This window comes from Myotis daubentonii, chromosome 11 (genome assembly GCF_963259705.1).
Source record: "Myotis daubentonii chromosome 11, mMyoDau2.1, whole genome shotgun sequence".
NCBI lineage: Eukaryota > Metazoa > Chordata > Mammalia > Chiroptera > Vespertilionidae > Myotis > Myotis daubentonii.
The window spans coordinates 28,829,957-28,851,836 of NC_081850.1; the positions used below are offsets into that span (position 1 = coordinate 28,829,957).

Consider the following 21,880-nt stretch of genomic DNA (forward strand, 5'->3'; position numbering starts at 1 on the left):
ATTCCTGGCAATTATATTGTAATTGTATTAAATTTACAAGTAAATTTAGGGAGGAGTAAACACTTTACAATGTTAAATTATTCTATATATGAACACAATTTCTCTCTTTTTTTAAGGAGTATGTAATTTCATAGAGTTTTAAACTTCCATGTATGCAATTCATATTTTTTTGAGTTACTGTATTTTATTTTATTTTTTATGTTTTGGTAAGCATGCTTTGTAAAGTTTATCATAACCTATTTGTTAAGTGGGGTTACTATATTTTAAAATATTTATTATAGTTTCTTTTGGTGTTGTAAATGGTATATTACATTTTCTGATTGTTAATTTCTCATATAAATAATTATATGAAGATAACCTCCTCTATTTACCTATAATGATTATGTGATTATCTTGAATTGTCTATATAAAATGTCATATAAATTAATAAACTACCATTTTATTCCTTAGTTCCAAAACTATATGATGCTTTTTTTTTTTTTACTTGACTTATAGTGCATTATCTAGGACCTACAGTTTTGTGCTAAACAGTAATGATGATAGAGGCCAGCCTTATGTTGTTGATCTTACATGTCTCTCTCTGAAGTGTATTCACTGAGGATGAGATTTACTTAGTTTTGTAGTAGTAATCTTTATCAAACTATAGAAGTGTAATCCTTATCGCTTCTCGGCCTTTTGGCTAAGATCAAGTGTAGAAGTGTAATCCTAACTCAGTTTTCTAATTTTCTTTTTAATCCTGAGTATATTTTCACTTCATAAAATCCTTTTTTTCCTGCACAAATGAGATGACCATGCGATTTATGTCCTTTAACTCATTGAAGTAAACATGTACATTTACAGATGTCTAATGTTAAGTCATCCTTGTATTTCTGGACAAAACATAAATTAGTATAATGCAACTTTAAAAAATACACTATTGTATTCAGTTAGCCAATCTTTCACTTAGAATTTCACCATCTCAGTTCATAAATTAAATTAGAATATGATTTTTTCTCTACTTTCTCTAGTTCTGGCATCAGTTTTATACTATTGTCATTAGAAATAACTGTTTTTCCTCCTTCAATCTTCTGTAACAATTTGTAGTATCATGTTGAAGAGTTTCTTGGTGTTTATCAGTAAAATCATCCAGTCAAATATGTATTCATTTCATCTAGATTTCCCATTTATTTAAGACTAGAGGCCTGGTGCATGAATTCATTCATGGGTAGGGTCCACTGGGCCTGCCCCAATCGGGGCCAATCAGGCCAGGCCGGCCAGGGGGAGGGGATGCAGGAAGTTGGCTGGCCAGCCCCACCCCTGATCAGGATGTGGGGGGCTGATCAGGGGTGGAGCTAGCCGGGAGGAGGGCCCCCAGATGGTTGGCGGGCCAGCCCTGCCCCTGGTCTTGCTACTCTCTATACTTACCCTTATGTTTCCACACAGACACCAGTGAGATCTTTCAAATTTGCATTTCATCTTATCAATTTCCTTTGAAGAAACTTTTAATAGCTTCTCTTTGTCCTGAAGTATAAACTCAACACTCCTGAATACATACCACCTGCCATACCTTCCTGTTTCCTGCCTCTCCTATCCCTTTGCCTTCTTCACCTTTGCCAATCTGGATTTATTAATTTATCATCCTCTCTTTTTCTCCTCTGGTGTTTCATGTTTATATTATTTTCCTTAAAATATATTTTTATTGATTTCACAGAGAGGAAGGGAGAGAGAGATTGAAACATCAATGATGAGAGAGAATCATTGATTGGCTGCCTCTTGCACAACCCCTACTGGGGATTGAGCCTGCGACCCAGGCAAGTGCCCTTGACCGGAATTGAACCTGAGACTCTTCAGTTTGCATGCTGATGCTCTGTCCTTTGAGCCAAACCAGATAAGATGTTGGTATGATTTATGTTTTTGCAGAGAACCTTTGTTCAAGGTAACCTTTTCTAGTCACTTTTACTGTGTTACTGTCACAGTACCTTAAGATTTGGGATCTTTCACTGCCTTCATGGATCCTTTTTGGTTTATTTACAGATGTGATTTACTAGAGGCCTGGTGCATGAATTTGTGCACCAGTGGAGTCCCTCTGCCTGGCCTGAGTGATCGGGCTGAAATCAGCTCTCCGACATACCCGGAGGGCTCATGGATTGCAAGAGGGCGCAGGCCAGGCCAAGGGACCCAACAAGTGCAGGATTGGGGCCAGGGAGGGACGTGGGAGGTTGGCCAGTTGGGGAGGGACTGCGGGAGGGCTCCAGGGCATGTCTGGCCCATTTCTCTCAGTCCTGATCGGCTGGACACCAGCAGCAAGCTAACCTACCAGTCAGAATGTCTGCTCCCTGGTTGTCAGTGCACGTCATAACAAGTGGTTGAGCAGCCTTAGCATATCATTAGCATATTATGCTTTGATTGGTTGAATGGCTGACCAGTTGACACGACACTTAGTATATTAGGCTTTTATTATATAGGATGCATGTACATGTATAAAATGTTGCTGTTTTTTTCCTTGTTTCTGAACAATTTTATGAGTGATCTGAGTGGTTTGGTTTGGGTTTTTGAAAGGAAACTGCCTTGGCTTTTTATTATTGTTGTTGTTTAATGCCTAAGCTGTTACATTCTGAAAATATAGTTAGACTTCCCCCAAATTGTCAGTAGGGAACAAAAAGAAAAAAAAAAACCTCATTAATAATCTTTTAACCGTATCCTGGTCAGCATGGCTCAGTTGGTTAGGTGACATCCTGTACACCAGAAGTTTGGTGGTTCTATTACCAGTTAGGGCACATGCCCAGGTTGCAAGTTCAGTCCCTGGTCAGGGTGCACAAAGGAGGCAGACAATTGGTGTTTCTCTCGCAAATCAATCTTTCTCTCTTTCTCTCTCTTTTTCCTTCCTCTCTCTCTAAAGTCAATAAAAGCATATTTATAAAAAAAATTTTTAACCTCATGCTGAAAAAATTTTACATAAAAACTATATGAACAAATGGTGTTTAAATTTAAAAATTGCATTTACATGTAGTATTCAAAGACTAATGCTACCCATTTTGCTATTTTGAGTAATAAGAAGTATTTAAAGTAATACAACAGTTCATGCTCCTCAAAGGAAAAATCTTTGCTTTTATGACCATTTCCACCAAATAAAAGAAAATGTCCCTAACAAATACTGTTTTTACTGCGCTGTATTTCAAAGGAGTAGTTGGAACCATAACAAGCCAATTGCAGCTTAGTTTTATGTGTATTGTTACTGTACTTTGCAGCCAAAAGAATATAAAAAAACAGAGCAAAATTCTATTAAAAATCACCTTCCCTTTATGTTTTTCATTATTTGTGCTAAGATTTTTTTCTATATTTTCTCTTTAGGTTGTGTTTCTCTTCCAGTTCCAGAACAAGTTGTGTTAATATGTTGAATACCCAGTGCATGAAATCTGTGCACTTGGGGGGGTTGTCCCTCAGCCCAGCCTGTACCCTCTCCAATCTGGGACTCCTTGGGGGATGTCTGACTGCTGGTGTAGGCCCAATCCCTGTGTGATCAGGCCTAAACCGGCAGTCAGACATCCCTCTCACAATCCAGGACTGCTGGCTTCCAACTGCTCACCTGCCTTCCTGCCTGATTGCCCCTAACTGCTTCTGCCTGCCAGCCTGCTCACCCCCTAAACACTCCCCTGCCAGCCTGATCGATGCCTAACTGGTCCCCTGCCAGCCCAATTGCTCCTGATTGCCCTCCCCTTCAGGCCCAGTAACCCCCAACTGCCCTCCCCTGCTGGCCTGATCGCCCACAACTGCCTTCCCCTGCCGGCCATCTTGTGAAAACATGGGGGCGGCCATCTTGTGTTAGGGCACGACAGTCAATTTGCATATCACCTCTTTATTATATAGGATAATCACTTTATAGCAAGGCCATATTTTGTCCCATACTTTAACTAACTTACTCATTGGGTTGCTTTTAAAGTTTTGCAAAAATTAGAAACTTAATCAAGAAAATGTATCTTTAACTAAAATATGTAGGGTTTGTATCCTAGTGTAACATTAGCTCCTTAATGAACCTATAATATAAATATGAAGGGTTGCAAGGTTTCCCACTACTACATTCAAAGGAAAGAAATAAAAATCTTAAATCTAGCACTTATAGCTAATAATTCTGTGTCATATATTTTAAAATTTATTAGGATGGTAGAGCCTATGTCACATGGCCTTATCAAAAAACTTAATAATGTTACTAATATTAAATATAGAGGGAAAGAGGAATCTTTTAGAGGTTCCAGGCATATTAATGGCATAAATTGTGGTGATGATTTCATGAATATATATTTATCTCCAAACTCAGCAAGTTGTTTATATTAAACATGTACAGCTTTTTATATGTCAGTAACACCTCAGTAAAGTAGTTAAAAAATGCCCGACCATCACTACCTATGTTTTTATATCTATTTATAGAAAATGATTTTATATTCTGAATTACTATATCATAAGCTAACTATATTTGATAATAGATTATGTGTATATTAAAATTTGGGTAAATAATTGCTTTGTTGTTTCATGGATGTGAACTCATATGGTAAGAGCTACCATTCATTAAGAGCCATGGCTAGGCCAGATGCTTTTACAAGTCTTTCAAATGAGAAAAAACTGAAGGTTTTGTGAAGTTCAGTGATCAGATCCTATTAACATAGCTAATAAGTACTAGTTTTGGTGTTTGTTGAAATGACACTGTTCATTTCAGCAAGTGATCACTAACTCTCTTAACCTGAGGGAGAAAAATCAACAATTTATTATCAAGAGAAAAGCTGCATCTTATAACTTACTTAATAAAGTAATCCAATCTTTACCACTACCTGTTTTAAGAAACATTTCATAATTTTATTTTTGTTTTTTTAAAGAGAGTGGAAGAGAGAGGGAAAGATAGAGAGAAACATCAATGTGAGAGAAACACATTGATTGGTTGCTTCCTACACATGCCCTGACCAGGGCCAGGGCTGGGGAGTAGCCTGCAGCTGAGGTATGTGCCCTTGACTTGAATCAAACCCAGGACCCTTCAGTCCACAGGCCAATACTCTACCCACTTAGCCAAGCTGGCTAGGGCCATTTCATAATTTTAAAGATCAATAATCTTAAGGCAGACATTTTCTAAGTAAATGTTTAAGTATGTATCTTTACTAATGTAAACAATTATACTGATCACCACTAAGCATTTTTATATTTTAAAAAACCTGTGACACTCTAATTCATGAATCAAAAGAAAGAATAAAATAAGTAGAACATGAAGGTTCAGAGGTAAATATAATATTGAGTTACTTATTTTATTGCTGGCTCTTGATGAATTATGTCTAAATTATGATCTTTCTGTCAATATTTAATTTATTACCATTTCATTTATGTGCATTTCATTTATGATAATTTATTTGTACTTCTTTTTGGAAATAAGTATAATTAAAAATTATAAAATGGTTCACTGGATTCTGTAAATTTCAAGCTTTTGAAAAGAAATCTAGAAGAAAAAAATGTATATATTTTGTCGGTGTACTAGAACCAAAAGTTAAAAACATGCTGCGAATGAAATTTTTAACCTATGTCTGACACATTTTGAAAAAAAGCTTAATTTAGGAAATGATGCCAAATAAAAGAAAATTACTGCTTTTATTACAGCATATAGTTCTAAATAGAGCATTTAATTTGTATGCATACACATATGGCTGGCAGTTATTTTTGCTATTTGTAGGAAAAAATTTTTCCTCAAAATTGAGTACAGTAATTACTATCAACACTATTATAGTACCAAGTCAAACCTTGGCTATCTTAAATTCAACATTCACAGTTTAACTGTTCATGTGAGACCGCAAGAATCGGGATATGTTACTATTGTCATTACCCTGAGACTCAGCTTGTCATCTAGTGCTCTATGGGGGTACTAGGTACCAGCCAAGCATTTACTAAAGGATGAGGCTAGATTAGACGGTTGCATAGCACAGCACAGGCATCTCTATGAGTCTTTATTGCTTTCCGCTTATCCTGATGTGTGAAATAGTCTCCTGTGAGGTCCTATAATCTTTTTTTTATCTGTGTGAAAAAAATGACTTGAACATTTTTAAAGTTAATTTTTATTTGGGAATATTAAGATAAAAGAGAGCATTAAATTTAAGGATGTGTGAAAATTTGGAGACATTTTAGGGGGAATATGATGACTTTAGTTTTGATAAGATTATAAAAGTATGGGATATCTGTGTGAGATGTATGATATGACACCTTACTGATATGAGTAAGCCTAGGCTTGTCACTTGAACTTTGTAACTTTTAATTATTTGTAATATTTTATGTTGTTCTAACGTCTTTTCTAAGAGACTTGATGGTCTTATTTCTAACAAGATTTTTAAAAATAACAGAATATGCTAAAGAGCAAGATTCCACACTTCACATTAAATTCCCCAACACAAGTAAGTTATCTAATCATAATACAATCTATATTATAAAAGGCCCGTGGTCCCATCACCGTAACGACCAAAGACCGGCATGGGTGGGCAGGGCCGCGTGATTTTGTGCGCTAGGCTTGTAGTGATAATATGAACTCTGCCACCTGGAATCATACTTGAATGATTTATCCCAAATAAAGACCACGAGAATCAGGATATGTTACTATTGTCATTATTCTGAAAATGGCCACACTCCATTTTATAATGTGAATTTTTGTCAGGTAATATATACTTTCTAATCGATGTCTTCGTATTTATAAGGGAAAGGGGGTACTCTAGTGATATTTGTGTGACAGTAGTAACTTTTCCAATTTGTTTCATTTAAATTTACATTTTTATTTATAAGTATGTACCAAGTGTCTCCTCCCTAAGAACCTTTGATGCTATCTAAGTTTTAGTTTACTTCACCTCACATAACCACTGGAACTCAACATGAAATGCTCGTCGCTCAGCTTTCACGAGTAGGCCTGTCACGGGAGTTAACAGTGAGTTAGTAGAGCCCTAGCTGGTTTGGCTTAATAGATAGAGTATTGACCTGTGGACAGAAGAGTCCCTGGTTTGATTCAGGTCAAGGGTATATACCTGGATTGCGGGCTCCATCCCCAGTGGGGAGTGTGCAGGAGGTAGCCAATCAATGATTCCCATCATTGATGTTTCTATCTCTCTCACTCTCTCCCTTCCTCTCTGAAATCAATAAAATATATATAAATAAATGGTCTGACCTTAAAAAAAAGTGAGTTAGTAGAATGGAGTTGCATCTCTATTATTAGATATTTTCTTAGAAAAGGCCCCAACTTCTGCCATACCAATTTTTGTTCGTATATTTCTGATTTAGTTCAGAATTACATGAGTTGGAGGAAAGATGTCAAATCTAAAGACGTCAACTCTAACAGCCCCATCAAAGGTGACTAGAACTGGAATGGCTAGTCTCACTAGAGCATGATTTGGTGACTCAGAGAATTATAGATAGTGTTAGAAGTGATTCAAGTAAAAGGTTACTTTTAAATTAATCCAATAGGGAAATTTTTAACTATTTATTTGTATGTTTTATAAATTTCTATTAATAATAGTAATATTTTAAGTCTTTTTTGCCTTTTTTATTTTTATTGGTGATGCTATTGCAGATGTCTCATTTCCCACCCTTTGCCCCCCCCAGTTCCTGCCCCCTTCCATCTGGTCATCACCACACTGTTATCTGTATCCATGGGTGATGCATATACAGTATGTTCTTTAGCCAATCACTTCACCTTATTTCATCCAGTCACCCTCCCCCTCCACTCTGACAGCTGTCAGACATTCCATGTATCTATGCCTCTATTTCTATTTTGTTCTACATTTTATTTTATTCATTAGACATAGTGGCAAAAATATTGCTCTGAGATATAGCTGAGATTTTACTGCCTAAATTTTCTTCTAGGATTTTTATGGTTTAATGACTTACATTTAAGTCTTATTCATTTTGAGTTTATTCTTGTATATGATGTAAATTGGTGGTCTGGTTTAATTTTTTGTATGTACCTATCCAATTTTCCCAACACCATTTATTGAAGAAACTATCTTTACCCCATTGTGTGTTCTTACCTCCTTTGTCAAATATTAGTTGATTTCTGGGCTCTCTTTTTTATTTCTTTGATCTATATGCCTATTCTTATGTCAGTACCATGCTGTTTTCTATTATAATGACCTTGTAGTATAGTTTGATAGCAGGTATTGTGATACCTCCAGCTTTGTTCTCCTTTCTCACTATTGCTGAAGCTATTCAGGATCTTTTCATAGTATATGCTCCCACTTATTTGTGTCTTCCTCAATTTCTTCAATATCCTATAAACTTGTAGTTTTATGAGTACAAGTGTTTTACCTCCTTAATTAAATTTATTCCTAGGTACCTTATATTTTTATTGCAATCGTAAATGGGATTGTTTATGTAGTTTCTCTTTTCAGTAGTTCATTGTTGGTGTATAGAAATGTCACCTATTTCTGGATATTAATTTTGTATCCTGATACTTTCATTTGTTAACTCCATTAGCTTTTTGTGGACTCTTTAGGGTTTTTATGTACAATATCATGTCATTTGTGAATAAAGACAGTTTAATGTTCTCCTTTCCAATTTGGATGCCATTTATTTCTTCTTCTTGTCTGATTGCTGTGGCTAGGATTTCCAGTACTATGTTGAATAAGTGTAGTAAAAGCATACATCTCTGTCTTTTTCCTGATCTTAAGGGAAGCACATACTTTTGCCCATTGACTATGATGTTGGCTGTGGGTTTGTCATATTTGGCCTTTATTACATTGAGGTACATTCCCTCTATTCCCACTCTGTTGAGAGGTTTTGTTTTTTTTGTGTTTTTTTTTTTTTAATCATAAATGGGTGCTGGGTTTTGTAAAATGTTTTTTCTGTATCTATTGATATGATCATGTGGTTTATAACCTTCATTTAGTTTATGTGGTGTATCACACCTATTGATTTGTGGATATTGTAGCAACCTTGCATTCCTGTAATAAATCCCACTTGATCATGGTGTATGATCTTTTTAATGTATTGCTGGATTCAGTTTGCTAATATTTTGTTGAGGATTTTAGCATTTATGTTAATCAGGGATGTTGGCCTATAGTTTTCTGTCTTTGTAGTGCCTTTACCTGGTGTGAGAAGACTAAAACACTATCATATTATTAGAACATCTCTGAGAATTAGGCGGTGATATGAATATATAAACACTTAGGCTGCAAGAGGTTTTGACTTGTCCTTGAAGTTAGATTTAAGCAGTGACAGTCTACCAACAGCCACATGATATCATACTACTACTTTAAATAAAAATCTGCCACTAGAATTAAATAATTGTTTCATGATGTCAGCCTTTAGATTTTGACCCATTAAGATGAATACCATGTAGGTATTTGATGTCCAAGACAAAAATATTTTTACTGCTCCATTGTTGAAATAATTTACCAACCAATCTTTGGAGCTTAAAATAAATTTTTATAAGGATGGAGCTGTGACCACTGCTGCCTGTCTAGGATACATGCATTGACACATTTGATGCTCCAGGGTCTGTATCATTCTTTGGAATTGTTAATATGTCAAAGTCCCACCTGAATTCTGTGTTGCATGTCAAATTTGAATTGCTCTTGTGCTTTGTGATAGAAGATGCCGGGGTCCAACCCCAGCAGGTCCAGGGGTCCCCATAGGTGTGGACGGAGTCGGCGAAGAAGGAATGACACGGAGACAGTGTTCAGTTGATCAGCAGCCTAGCCAGGATCTCTAGCCAGGATCTCCAGCCAAGTTCTGGTCTGGATCTCCAGCAAAGTTCTTTTTCGGTTCTCCAGCCAGGTTCTGTAGCCATGTTCCCTTGCTAGGTTCTCCAGCCAGGTTCTGTCCAGGTTCTCCAGCCAGGTTCAGTCACCAGGTTCTAGTCAGGTTCTCTTGCCAATTTCTGTAGTCAGGTTCAGTCCAGGATCTTTTGCCATGTTCTCTTGCTAGGTTCTGTCTCTAGGTTCTGAGGCCAGTTTCTGTCCAGGATCTTTTGCCATGTTCTCTCCAGCGAAGTTCTTCTGTCTCTAGGTTCTGTGTAGGTTCTGTCTTCTAAGTTCTGTCTTCTAAATTCTGTCTTCTGAGTTCTGTGTTTTGCTGTCTTGTTACATCTATATTTATACCAGTTGATTCAATCCTATCAATCTCTATTACAAAGGTTAAGGCGTTTCTTATCTCCATTCCAGGGAGTAAAGATTATGTAGCTTAAGCATGATTGTTCATAGTTAAAGTAATTGATTACCCGCCTGGCACTTAGTTGAGGGGTTTTATTCCCTCCCTAACTTCAGGGGAAAATCCCTACCTGGGGAAACAACCTTTCTCAGAGAGGAGACCTTGGTTAAAACACATAGTGCCAAGAAGGTGAGCAAACATTTTAAGAACAGTATGCCATATATGCCAGGTCCTTTGAAACAGCAAGGATGGACCGGCTCCCGGCAAGAAGAGTATCGGATTGATAACCTATTTTACTCTAGTCCTTTGATATTTTTTCTTTACTTATATAGATCCATTTAATATAACTGCATTGAATTTTTAGTGGATAAATTAAAAAACTGGATCCACTTTGAACCACTTTCTATTGCCTATTCTGAGTAAGGGTCATACTTCCTGATTTTTTGCATGGTCTACTAATTTTAGGTTAAAAACTGTATAACTCATATGTATCTGGAGATTTCCAGCCTAAATCTGAGCTGTTTGTGGCATCTTTTACTGTTAAGGCTCTGGAGTTTTTTCTGGTATTTTCTTCAGCTGTAGTCATGGAGGTTGAATCGAGCCCTTAGGCCAGAAAGTGGTAAGTATCATTAAATAGTTGGTGTGCTTTAAAACATTATAGCCAGCTTATAATTTTTATCTGTAGAAGGCTCAACCACTTCCCTCCTCTGCCATTACAGTGAATATTCCTGCTCTTTCATTTGTATTCATTGGTTTTTCTCTATTAGGATTGATGCATGAATTCATAGATTGGAGTAGAAATTTATGGGTCAACAGCTAGTAACTACTATTTTCAGAATTCTTTCTCCATTCTGCAGGCTATCTCTATATTTGAACCAGATCTGTTTCCCACTATTTTGGGCATGAATGGTGTCCCATAAGTGCAATTGTTCTTCTGTAATAAACTCCTGACAGGTGGCTTGCTTCTTTCCATCTAAATGCAAAGGTTATAGAAATAGCAAGTTAGTAGGAAATAAACCAAGGATTAAACTGTAGTTACTCTATTTTACTTTTACATTTTCCTCCCTAAAGTCTAGATAAGGTATGCTTTTTAAAAAATTTTTTAATTGCTAGGCTGGTGAGATATATAGATAGAGAAAGATTATGCTTTTTGTTTTGTTTTGTTTTACTAAAAGAAAGCTTAACATTCTCGTTTGTTTAACTTTTGTCTGATACTCATAGACAGAGTGAGTTTTAAACTAATGTCATAAGTCATTGAATTAGTGAGTGACAGATCTGTTTTCTTTTAATAAATACCCTTTTGGGTAAAAACTTTATGTTGAAAAATGAAAGATTAAAACCTTTTTCTTTCATTTTTTTAAATATGGGAAGATACACTGCTGCTTTGGTATTTCCAGAGAAAGAGAAGCACAAAAGATGCCGTTCTTGTGATTTTTTCGTTAGATCTCTATAGAGATTTTAAAAGGCAAATGTTAGGAATAAGAGCCCATGCAGAGGCAAGGTACCATAAAGGACATGGCTGACTGCAGGCTTACCGCAGCCACGAAAACAGCATCACTGCTGCAGATAATAATGTAGGTCATTAGACAGAGATTTTAAACAGTGCTCCCATCTATAATGAACACTGGATTTTCAGACACCACACATTAGAAAGAATAGACCTGTCAAACCTCATGATCTAGGAAGTAAACTTCATGATCCAGTAAACACCACAATGTGGATTAAATGATCTAAAAAAGTATAACTGTACAATGCAGATTTTATGATATCATTATCTAAGATTTTTATTTTATTTTATCAGATACAATGCTTATTTTATATATTTTAAAATAATATTTTTTAAAATAATCATCAACACTAATAAAAGAGAAAAATGGTAATTGGCGTACGACGATACCCTTTTCATTGGCTAATCAGGGCTATATGCAAATTAACTGCCAAGATTGGCAGTTAACTGCCAACTAAGATTGGCAGTTAACTGTCAACAAGATGGCGGTTAATTTGCATATGTAGGCACAATGCAGGGAGGCGAAAGGGAAAGCAGGAAGAAGCCCCCTGCCACTGACAGTGATCGGAAACCCAGGGGGGAGCTAAGAGCTGGGGGGCAGGCAAAGGTGGCCCTGGGGCCGCCTTTGCCCTGCCCCCCAGCCATGATCGGAGAATCAGGCGCCTTTGCCGCCCTGGCCAGTGATAGCAGGAAGTAGGGGTGGAGCCAGCAATGGGAGCTGGGCACGGTCGAAGCTGGCAGTCCCAGGAGCTAGGGGCCCCTTGCCTGGGCCTAAAGCGAAGCCCACGATCACGGGGCCACTGCAGCTGCAGGTCCCTGCTGCCCGGGCCGGACGCCTAGGCCAGAGGCGTCAGGCCTGGGCAAGGGGCCGATCCTGCAATTGGAGGGTGATGGGGGTCAACGCCTGAGGGCTCCCAGTATGTGAGAGGGGGCAGGCTGGGCTGAGGGTCACCCCCCACACACACACCCAGTGCACGAATTTCGTGCACCGGGCCCCTAGTCTTATATAAACGCAAGTACTTCTTAGAACTTGGTTCTGCACATTTTTAGAAACATAATTTCAAGAAAAAACATTGAATTTTCTCCGTTAGCTCCCCAATATTTCCAGGGACAATGGCCACCGCGCTGCCATGAGCTCTGCTTGTCGGGAGCAGATTGATGCTGAAGTCACAGTGAGCCTTCTGCAGGCTCCTCAATGCGCATTTTGGTCGCTCAGTCACTTACACGGCACAGCTCTCACAGCTGCCTTGAGAGAAGGTGAGTTTGGACTTTATCTGCCCCTGAAGCAAAAATAATAGCCTTGGACATTTTTGAGGTAGGCCTCGGAGAATTAAATGAAAAAATTCATTAATCAACTTCTGAAAAACCTAGTACATCTACTTCTAACTAAAAAATATACCATACTGTATGTACAATACTTTCCTAAAAACAATAATACAAAAAGGAGAGTCCATTCCCTAATAGCAAACCATGCAATAAAAATATTTATTAGATTCCACTTTATTGATAATATCTCTAACAATAGATATATTTCTAACATTTATATATCCTTAAATATGTTTCCTTCATAAGTGAACACACAGTCCACCTGTGTACCTAGTTGAGATGAAAGATTTGTTACTTTCAGCATGTTGGAAGTTTTAAAACTTATTTTAAGTCCTTTATTTTTACAATACTTCTATTTTGGTCACTAATAACATAATTTTGAATTAAGGTTTTGACCCATTATGTAAAGAAATATAAGGTAATGATATAAAATATTCAAATGTTTCAGATTTTACTGTTTAAACAAATATAATTCAACTGTGAGGTACTGTTGTCTGGTGTGCAGCACTGAGATGCCGTAGCTCATGTATCCATTGTTATTTCCTTTGTAGATGAAATGTTTGCATATTTGGGATGTTGGGCAATCCAGGGTCACCTTTGATATGTTATAGATATATCGAATGTTATAGGCTCAATCCAAATATCCTTGAATCCTCAAGAAGAATCAATGAAAACAATTGTGCATCATTTCAATATGTTCCCTTATGTTTTAAATGACTAATAATTTATTTATGCCAGTATGGAGGGGCCCAAAAACTGCAGCTACAAGTGCAAGCTTATATTGCCATGGTTTTCAAAAATATAGGAGTGGGCAAAAGCTGGTCCACAGCTGTTCATATGGGAAAAGACATGCAGGTTATGATTCTTACAATAACTTTAGTAACTGTGGTTCATGTACTCACAACTGTAAACTTACTTTCCCCCCTCCTGCAGATGAAGTTTAGTTCTGTTATTAGTAGACAAGAGTCTCTAAAGAACTATCTCTCAGCCCTGGGCTGGTGGCTCAGTGGAAGCATCCTATACACCAAAAGATTGTGGGTTTGATGTTTGATTCGTGGTCAGGGCACATTCCTAGGTTTCAGGTATGATCCCCCTATGGAGCGCCTGGTGCACAAATGGAAGGGCAACTAACAATGTTTTCTCTCTCTCTCACTCTTCCTAGCTCTCCTTTCTCTCTCTCTCTCTCTCTCTCTCTCTCTCTCTCTCTCTCTCTCTCTCTCTCTCTCTCTCTCTCCAGAGAGAACATATCCTTGGGTCAGGATTTAAAAAAAGGAACTGTCTTTCTCTCAAATTGGATTCAGCTTTCATCCTACTCCATAGGCTACTGCTAGCCATATGTTTATTATGAAAAAAAAAGTCTACTTTATGAGCCTAAGCAAATGGATGCTGTAGGTTTATAGGACTGTTGGATTTGAATGCTAAGTAAAAATTCTGAAAGTGAATAACTTGTTTTAAACACTAATTCCATTTATTTATTAAATATTTTAAAAGACAGTACAATGATAGTCATAGATTTTATGCATATTTTGAAGTACTGAGCATAACTGATTATTTCTTATCTGTAAGATGTAAAAAGAAATCAGCATTATATGATTAAAATAAAACTACTAAAAATATTTTGGAAGCAGGTAGTGAATGGACAAAGCCTCTGATATAGTGAAAATGCCTGATGCCTTACCATGTCGATTTTATTTCAGTTAAGCATATTAACATCCCGAGTTTCTTGAAAATGTGTTATTTTTATCTTTTTCCAAGAGCTATGGAAGAAGAGCAATTTTGCTTACTCCCAGGTGGTTTAAATTTGATTTGAACTCACTGCAGAGTTTACACTGATGAATAGCTTTTCATTGAACTTGAATAAATTGAGAAATTCAGATTAGTCAGCCACTTTTTCTTTATAATTTAAATTCCAGAGAAGAAGCATTTAGCAAAAATAGAACACAAAGGGCTGTGCAGTTGATGAATTGCACCTGATGACTAGCTGAATTAATAAAACTATTAATGAACTAGACACCAAAGCTTCTTTTCAGAATACCTATGAGAGCAATTGTTTTAAGTAAACAAACAAAAAAAAGAAGCATTGGCATCAAATAAAAGCATGTTTTGTTCAATTGTATGCAGACAGATATGATATTAGAGACAGATCCAAGATTTCAAACACATTTTTTTCTCACATTATAAATGTTCTTTTTTGCTTTTAAGTGGCTTAACTGCTAAATAGCTCTAAAAATTAAAAAAAAACTCTCTCTCTGTCATATATATATATATATATATATATATATATATATATATACATATACACACACACACACATATTTAAATGTCATCTACTTTTTACAAATCTCATCCCTTTAAAAGTTTCAGATTTCTAGAAATACATAATCATGATATTATAATTAAACAGGTGTAAATATTTAGGATGTTTAAATTTTATTCAGAGAAATTTCAATTAGTGTTAGAAAAGTAAGATAAAAATCTATATCTAACAATCATTTGAGTATATCTTTTATTTTTTAAATACATTTATTAACTATTCTATACCTTTATCATTGTAACACAAAATTTGGACATGATATTATATTAACTTCAAGCTCTGAATCTTTTAAGATATTAACCTTTTACTATTTGTCAACTAAACAAAACATTTTACTAGCCACCCACCCGCACATGCCCGCTGCACACGCAGCCTCCTTTTGATGGATTGTTATAGCATGAGGGCATCATGGCATGAGGGCATGATGACCACATAGGCTTTTATTAATATAGATCCTATATAATAAAACCCTAATATGCAAATCTACCAAACGGTGGAACAACCAGCGGAACGACTAGTTGCTATGACGTGCATTGACCACCAGGGAGCAGATGCTCAATGCAGGAGCAATCAGCAGTGGTGATGGGGGTGGGGGGGCTGGACTGGCCAGCAGGCGGCTTCAGACAGCCAGCCAAGGCAGGTGCCAGCGGGATCCCCCAATCGCCCCACCCGATGGCTGCCCTGCAGATGGCCCTGATCGCCGGCCAGGCCTAGGGACCCTATATATTGGGAATAGTCTCTTAAATTTAAAACTTGGTAAGGCTACTCTAACACTGAAAAAACAGGATGGTGCAGCGATGACATGCATGGACTCTGGCTTTCACATTTTGAGGTCAACCCTGATTCTGACACTTATAACTGTGTGACAAAGCCAATTACTTAACTTCTCTCTGCTTCAGTTTTTCCACCCATAAGATGGGGGAAATGGTACTACTGCCTCAGAAGGATCATGTTATGTACTACTTTTTATAATCAGGGCAAAAAAAATGTAGCTGCCCATACAACAGCAAGATGCCTTTCACCTGTATGGAAAGTATGGTCCTGGTGCATCCAGCATCCTGGATTGCGAGAGGTAGCAGGCCAGGTTGAGGATGAATTTTGTGCACTGAGCCTCTAGTATACACATGAGTTTGTTAGAAAACAAAGCCACTTTGTAACTTTCTACACAGAACAAAGAATTTTTCTGTACCTGATAGTTCATTAATTATTTTTCAGTATTTTATTCTAATTTAACATAGAAATATTGTATTACATTTTGGTGATTTTTAGTTGGTTTCATGATTACTAAAATCTGATGTGAGACTCTCAATGCCAATAAAAACTGATTTGAAAGTCTTCAAAATCACTCTTGGCAAATAAAAAAAGAATCTTAAATGTAAAAGGGTTAACTGATGTTACTTTCAACCAAATAAAGAAATAATAGCGCAGGCACCAGGTTGTAATCATTTGATCTGTGTAAATAAAGCCTCTAGGTCAGTACTGTGGGTTCTGTCCATTTACTAGTAGATTCCTGAACTGAGTTTCTAATTCTGTAGGTATCAGGCCTTGATAATTCCTTTAGCTCTGCGGTATTGGCTATGATGTCTAGATGCAACTGTGTTTCAGACCTTCAAGATGTGGCTTTTGTTCCTTCTTTTCTTATCCTTAATCAGTTTTGGGCAGGTCTAATAGTCCAAATTTTAATTCAGATGCATGCTATAAAGTATTAGTTCTTTCTTGGCCAACCTGATTCTCTGATTCTCTGATTCTTGGATATATATATAAATTATAACATTATTTGGGGTACTTTTATTTGAGTATTATCTTTCTATGACTTCTTTTCCTGTAAACCACCCAACTAACTGTATAATTACTTTTAGACTTGTAAAGACAATACAAATCATATGCGGTGCTTTCCTTTGCATTTTGTGCAAACCAAATGAAGAACCTCAGAACTATAACATGAAGTCAGATGTCTGTTGTGGTCCCAGAACATACTCGAATAGATGTTCCATAACAGTTTTTTGTAAAATGAGGTTTCTCAGTTACCATCAAACAATCTCAATGGAAGGACACTGAGTATAATGCATTGATGGCAAACTCGGTATAATGGGAGACAAAACAACCAATCTGGAAAACTCTTAGTGAAAGGCAATAAGTAAATGCACTGAGCATCCATACAAGCTCATGGTCAAGCTAATTGATTGTTCAATAAAATGGCAGCCATTTACATTTTTAAAGTGTTCAATGACATAGGCCTCTGGAAGCCATTTACCCTAAGTGCTAAAATAGATTTGTAGGTTTTGTAAAAATGAAAACAAAAGAATGTGATTATTACTGTCCTCTGGTCAGTATTTTATAACCCTTCATGATTCTGAAATAATATTTTGGTCATTTTTATGCACAGATATCTGCTGATCATTGTTTTTAAACTATATTTCCCACTTGAAAGGATAATGATAGTATCATTACATCCTAGGCTTCAGGCCAAGCCATTTTTTGAATTCTGTGTCTGTGTGTGTGTGTGTGAAAAATAGTTTATTGCCATATGAGTTACAACAAATAATTACTTTAAACAGATATGAACAAATCTGCCTAAACTATGAAATTAAAAAAGTCTGTTACATTTACAAAAATGATAATTAAATAACCCTTCAAAGAAGAATGTCAAAGGATTTTCTCTGTTATATGGTTAAGCATTCTGATGACTTAGATATTTTGACTTTAACTTACATCAGAATAACAATCATCAAACATACTTGAGTTTTGATGTATTTTTGAAGAGGATTACCTTGAAGAATATTCTTCAAGAATACATTGTATTTTGAGATGTTGACCTTGGTCAGCTCAAGTAAAAATTGTTGTTCTAACTTGTCTACCATTTGAAATATCTTGTCTTTTGCTCTGTATATGAAAAATAAACTATGTCTTGAATTTGGACATAAAATAAAAAATATGTTTCAGTTTATAAATGCAGTAGCAACTTTAATGGAATTGTGACTGATTGAATCAAATATATTCTAGTCAGCTTAGAAACTCACTTTCAAAAATGAATATATTCACATAGGAATACATTTAAATGCAAATATTTTAAATTTCTATCATTGTTAAAGGATGTCTCTGATTTATATTTATCTCAAAAGGTGGCATGATATTGTGTAAGTAATATATAAAATATGTTTGAAGATTTTATTTAAAATCAAATTGCAATGAAGGATGAATTCAGGGTCTACGAAGAGGATAGCAACAGTAACAACAGGCCTGGGTGAGAAATTTACAAACTTTGTAGATAAATTGGAGCAAAATAAAATTTAAGTCATTTTTTAAATTATAAAAGTAAAAATGTATAAAAATTGCATATACTAGGATAAGGATTATTTTTAAAGTATAATAAAAGTAACGCTTTATTGTTTTATTTATTTATATTCTCTCCTTATCTAAATAGATAAGTATTGGTTTATATTTGCATTATACATTTCCTTTGGAGTCAACCTCATTTTTGACGTTGAGTAATATATATTTATTATATTTTTTTGGAGGTATTGGCTAATTAAGAAAAGAAGAATACAAAAATAACAACATAAAACAACCAACATTTCTTTATCTACTGTATATGTTAATAAAGTAAAAAATACAATATTGAGGTAGGGGTTAAGCCTTCAGGTTCTAGTGCCAGGCTACTTGGGTTTAAATAACATTCTAACTCACTGAGTATGTAACCTGGAACAATTATTTTGTACATCTATGAAGCCTCAAAAGAGATAATTTTTTCATTATATTATAGTATTTTCTGAAGGAGTTTGTTTAAAATATTCAATGAGATAATGCATATATTTAATCTTATATATAGGATTTGCTCAATATGTGGTAGCTATTAGTAATTAGACTGGGTTTTAAAACCTGAACATGCGTTAGTTAATCTTGGGGGAAAATTTATCTTCTGAATCTCAATAATTTAATTTTAAACTGAGACTATTTCAGGAGTTTTAAAATATTAAAATGATAGGTAAGTAACTGATTAATATTACATATTCAAATAATTTGGCTTATTCCTTTTATTTTTCACCTCCTCCTCTTTTTCTTCTTCACTTCATCTTTTTTTTTTTTTTAAGTTTTGGTTCTTATTATAAATAAAGATAATAGATACTTCTCACAGAACATGCTGGAAGTGATTCAATAGGGAAAGAGCTATTTCTGGAAGTTAAAAATAAATGAGTAAGATTGAATAGGAGATGAAAAGGGCAAGTGAGTGGAATTATACCTTTTTTAAAAATACATGAGAAAAAGTTCAAAGGACAGTACAGTTAAGAGTGACAGATATGGAAAGAAAAAGATTCCAAACAGGTTTTTCAGCAGCTAGAGAAAATGGGATCAAGAGAGCTAACATACTGGAATTTGAAGTGGTAATGCTAGTTCTTAAAATACAAGCAAGAACTGATCTAATAACCTTGCCATGGAATAGTCTCTTTAGTCATAGCAATCAACATAAAGACTGATGATTTTTGAGACTTACATGAGAAATGCCAAAGCATTCACAAATTTTTCAATGATAGCAAATTAATAAGCAGAGAAGTAGATTTTTAAATGACTCACTCCTTGATTGGCTAACCAAGAGAAATTAGTTTGATGAACCAAAATTTATTTGATTCATGTTAATTTGCATAAGTAAACAAGTAATAATGAATGCTTATTATACAATTTATGCAAATTTATAAAAATCAAGGTACTTATAAATATGGATTTTATATTAAGTCTTTATTTAGGTTTTATTTTAGATCAATGTAAAGTTATGATAATAAAGTCATTCAGTAATATAAAAATCAAAACCTTTATTGCCCGTTTGTGACTTGAATTATGATATGCTGAATTGAGATGTTTAACTAAATGACTTATTTTTAGAATACAGCACATACTACTTTACATTTATTGTTGCAATTAATCTCATAAATAAAGAGAATGGATCATATAAAAATTGCTGTTTCAGATTTTGTTAGTGGGAAAAGGACCCTCATGAAGGTAGCATTACTTTAATTAATATATAAAAACTCCATGTTCCTAATAGGGAATGGACAATGTAGCAATTCTGAGAGTTCAATGGGCTGTCCTTTCCCACCTTGTTAGGCAAAGTTTTGCAACTTATGGTGGTTATTCTTGCCTTCTTCCTCCTTTTTCTCTTTATTTTTAGGCTTGTTTAATAACTTCTCATCTAAATCACATTTGGAGCAACTGTAAATTCTTCTTTAACTGAACATTGAATCAAAGAGGTAGTATTTTGTGAATAACTCAATCATATGTACTAGTACATATTTTTTCCTCACTGGATTTTTAAAATTCCTAGCTCATTTATTGTGTTTTTTCCCCCTGTATTATTCCAAAAGAATATCTGTTACACTGTTGGACATACAGAATGTATTAAATAAATATTTTAATGGCTCAATGGATAGATAGAAGAATGAATAGAAAAATAAAAAGCAAAACAAGGAGAATATCAATAAAATACATAATTTCTAACCATAGGAAATAATAGAAGACACAAATTACTAATATCAGAAATGAAGGACATCACTACAGATCCCATCGGTATTAAAAGGATACTTAGTGGTATTATTAGTAACTTTATACCAATAAATTATACAACTTATTTGAATTGTACAAATTCCTTGAAAGGTAAAAACTACCCAGAGATCACTCAAGAAAAAACTGATAATCTGAATAACCCCAGAGCTATTAAAGAAAATTTCTGATTCAAACAGCTTCACTGATTACTTCTACCAAACCTTTAAGGGAACATAAATTTGGGCAATTTTTCACTAACTTTCTTTTCCTTTTTTTGAATTATTTTCTTTTTGTAAATCTTTATTCTTCAAAGTATTATATATGTCCCTTCTCCTCCCCCCGCCCCCGACCTTTCCTAGCCTGCCCCTTCCTCTGGCCATCACCACTCTGTTGTCTGTGTCATGGGTTATGCTTATATGTTCTTTGGCTAATCAATTTCAATGATAATTATAGCAGTGCTTTTCAATCAACAAATTAATTCTAAAACGTATGTGGAAATACAAATACATTAAAATAGCATTAATATTAGCAGGATACAAAAGAGCAAAACTGGAGAGATTGCACTACCTGTTTTTAATACTTACTGTAAAACAACTCAATTCATGAATGTCAGTGCTGTACTATGAAAAGGATAAATATATAGAACGATTGAATAGAATGGGCTATCCAAAAATAGTGGCACAGATAAAGTTGAGAAAGTAATTTCACAGAGAAGGTCTTATTTTCAAAAACTGGTGCTAAAGAATTGAATATCTATATGTCAAAAATAGGAAATAAACATGCAATCCATAACTCATAACAGGTATAAAACTCCACTCAAAGAGGAACATCAACTTAAATGAAAAGCCTAAAACTATAAAACTTTTGGAAGGAAAATAGGAGAAAATCTTAGTGTCCTGGGGTTAAGCAAATATTTTTTAGGCACAACATCAAAGCATGATCCATGAAAGAAAAAGAAAGATAAATTGGACTTCACAAAAATAAAGAACTCTTCCTTCTGTGAAAGGCACTGCTATGAGAATGAAAGGACAAAACCAGGTGAAACTATTTGGAAATCATATTTC

General features: G+C 35.2%; 1 pseudogene; it reads left to right on the forward strand.

The window, feature by feature from the left end:
- The first annotated feature begins 659 nt into the window (after window positions 1–659).
- On the forward strand, window positions 660–795 carry LOC132212945 (U2 spliceosomal RNA; annotated as a pseudogene).
- The last annotated feature ends 21,085 nt before the right edge of the window (window positions 796–21,880 follow it).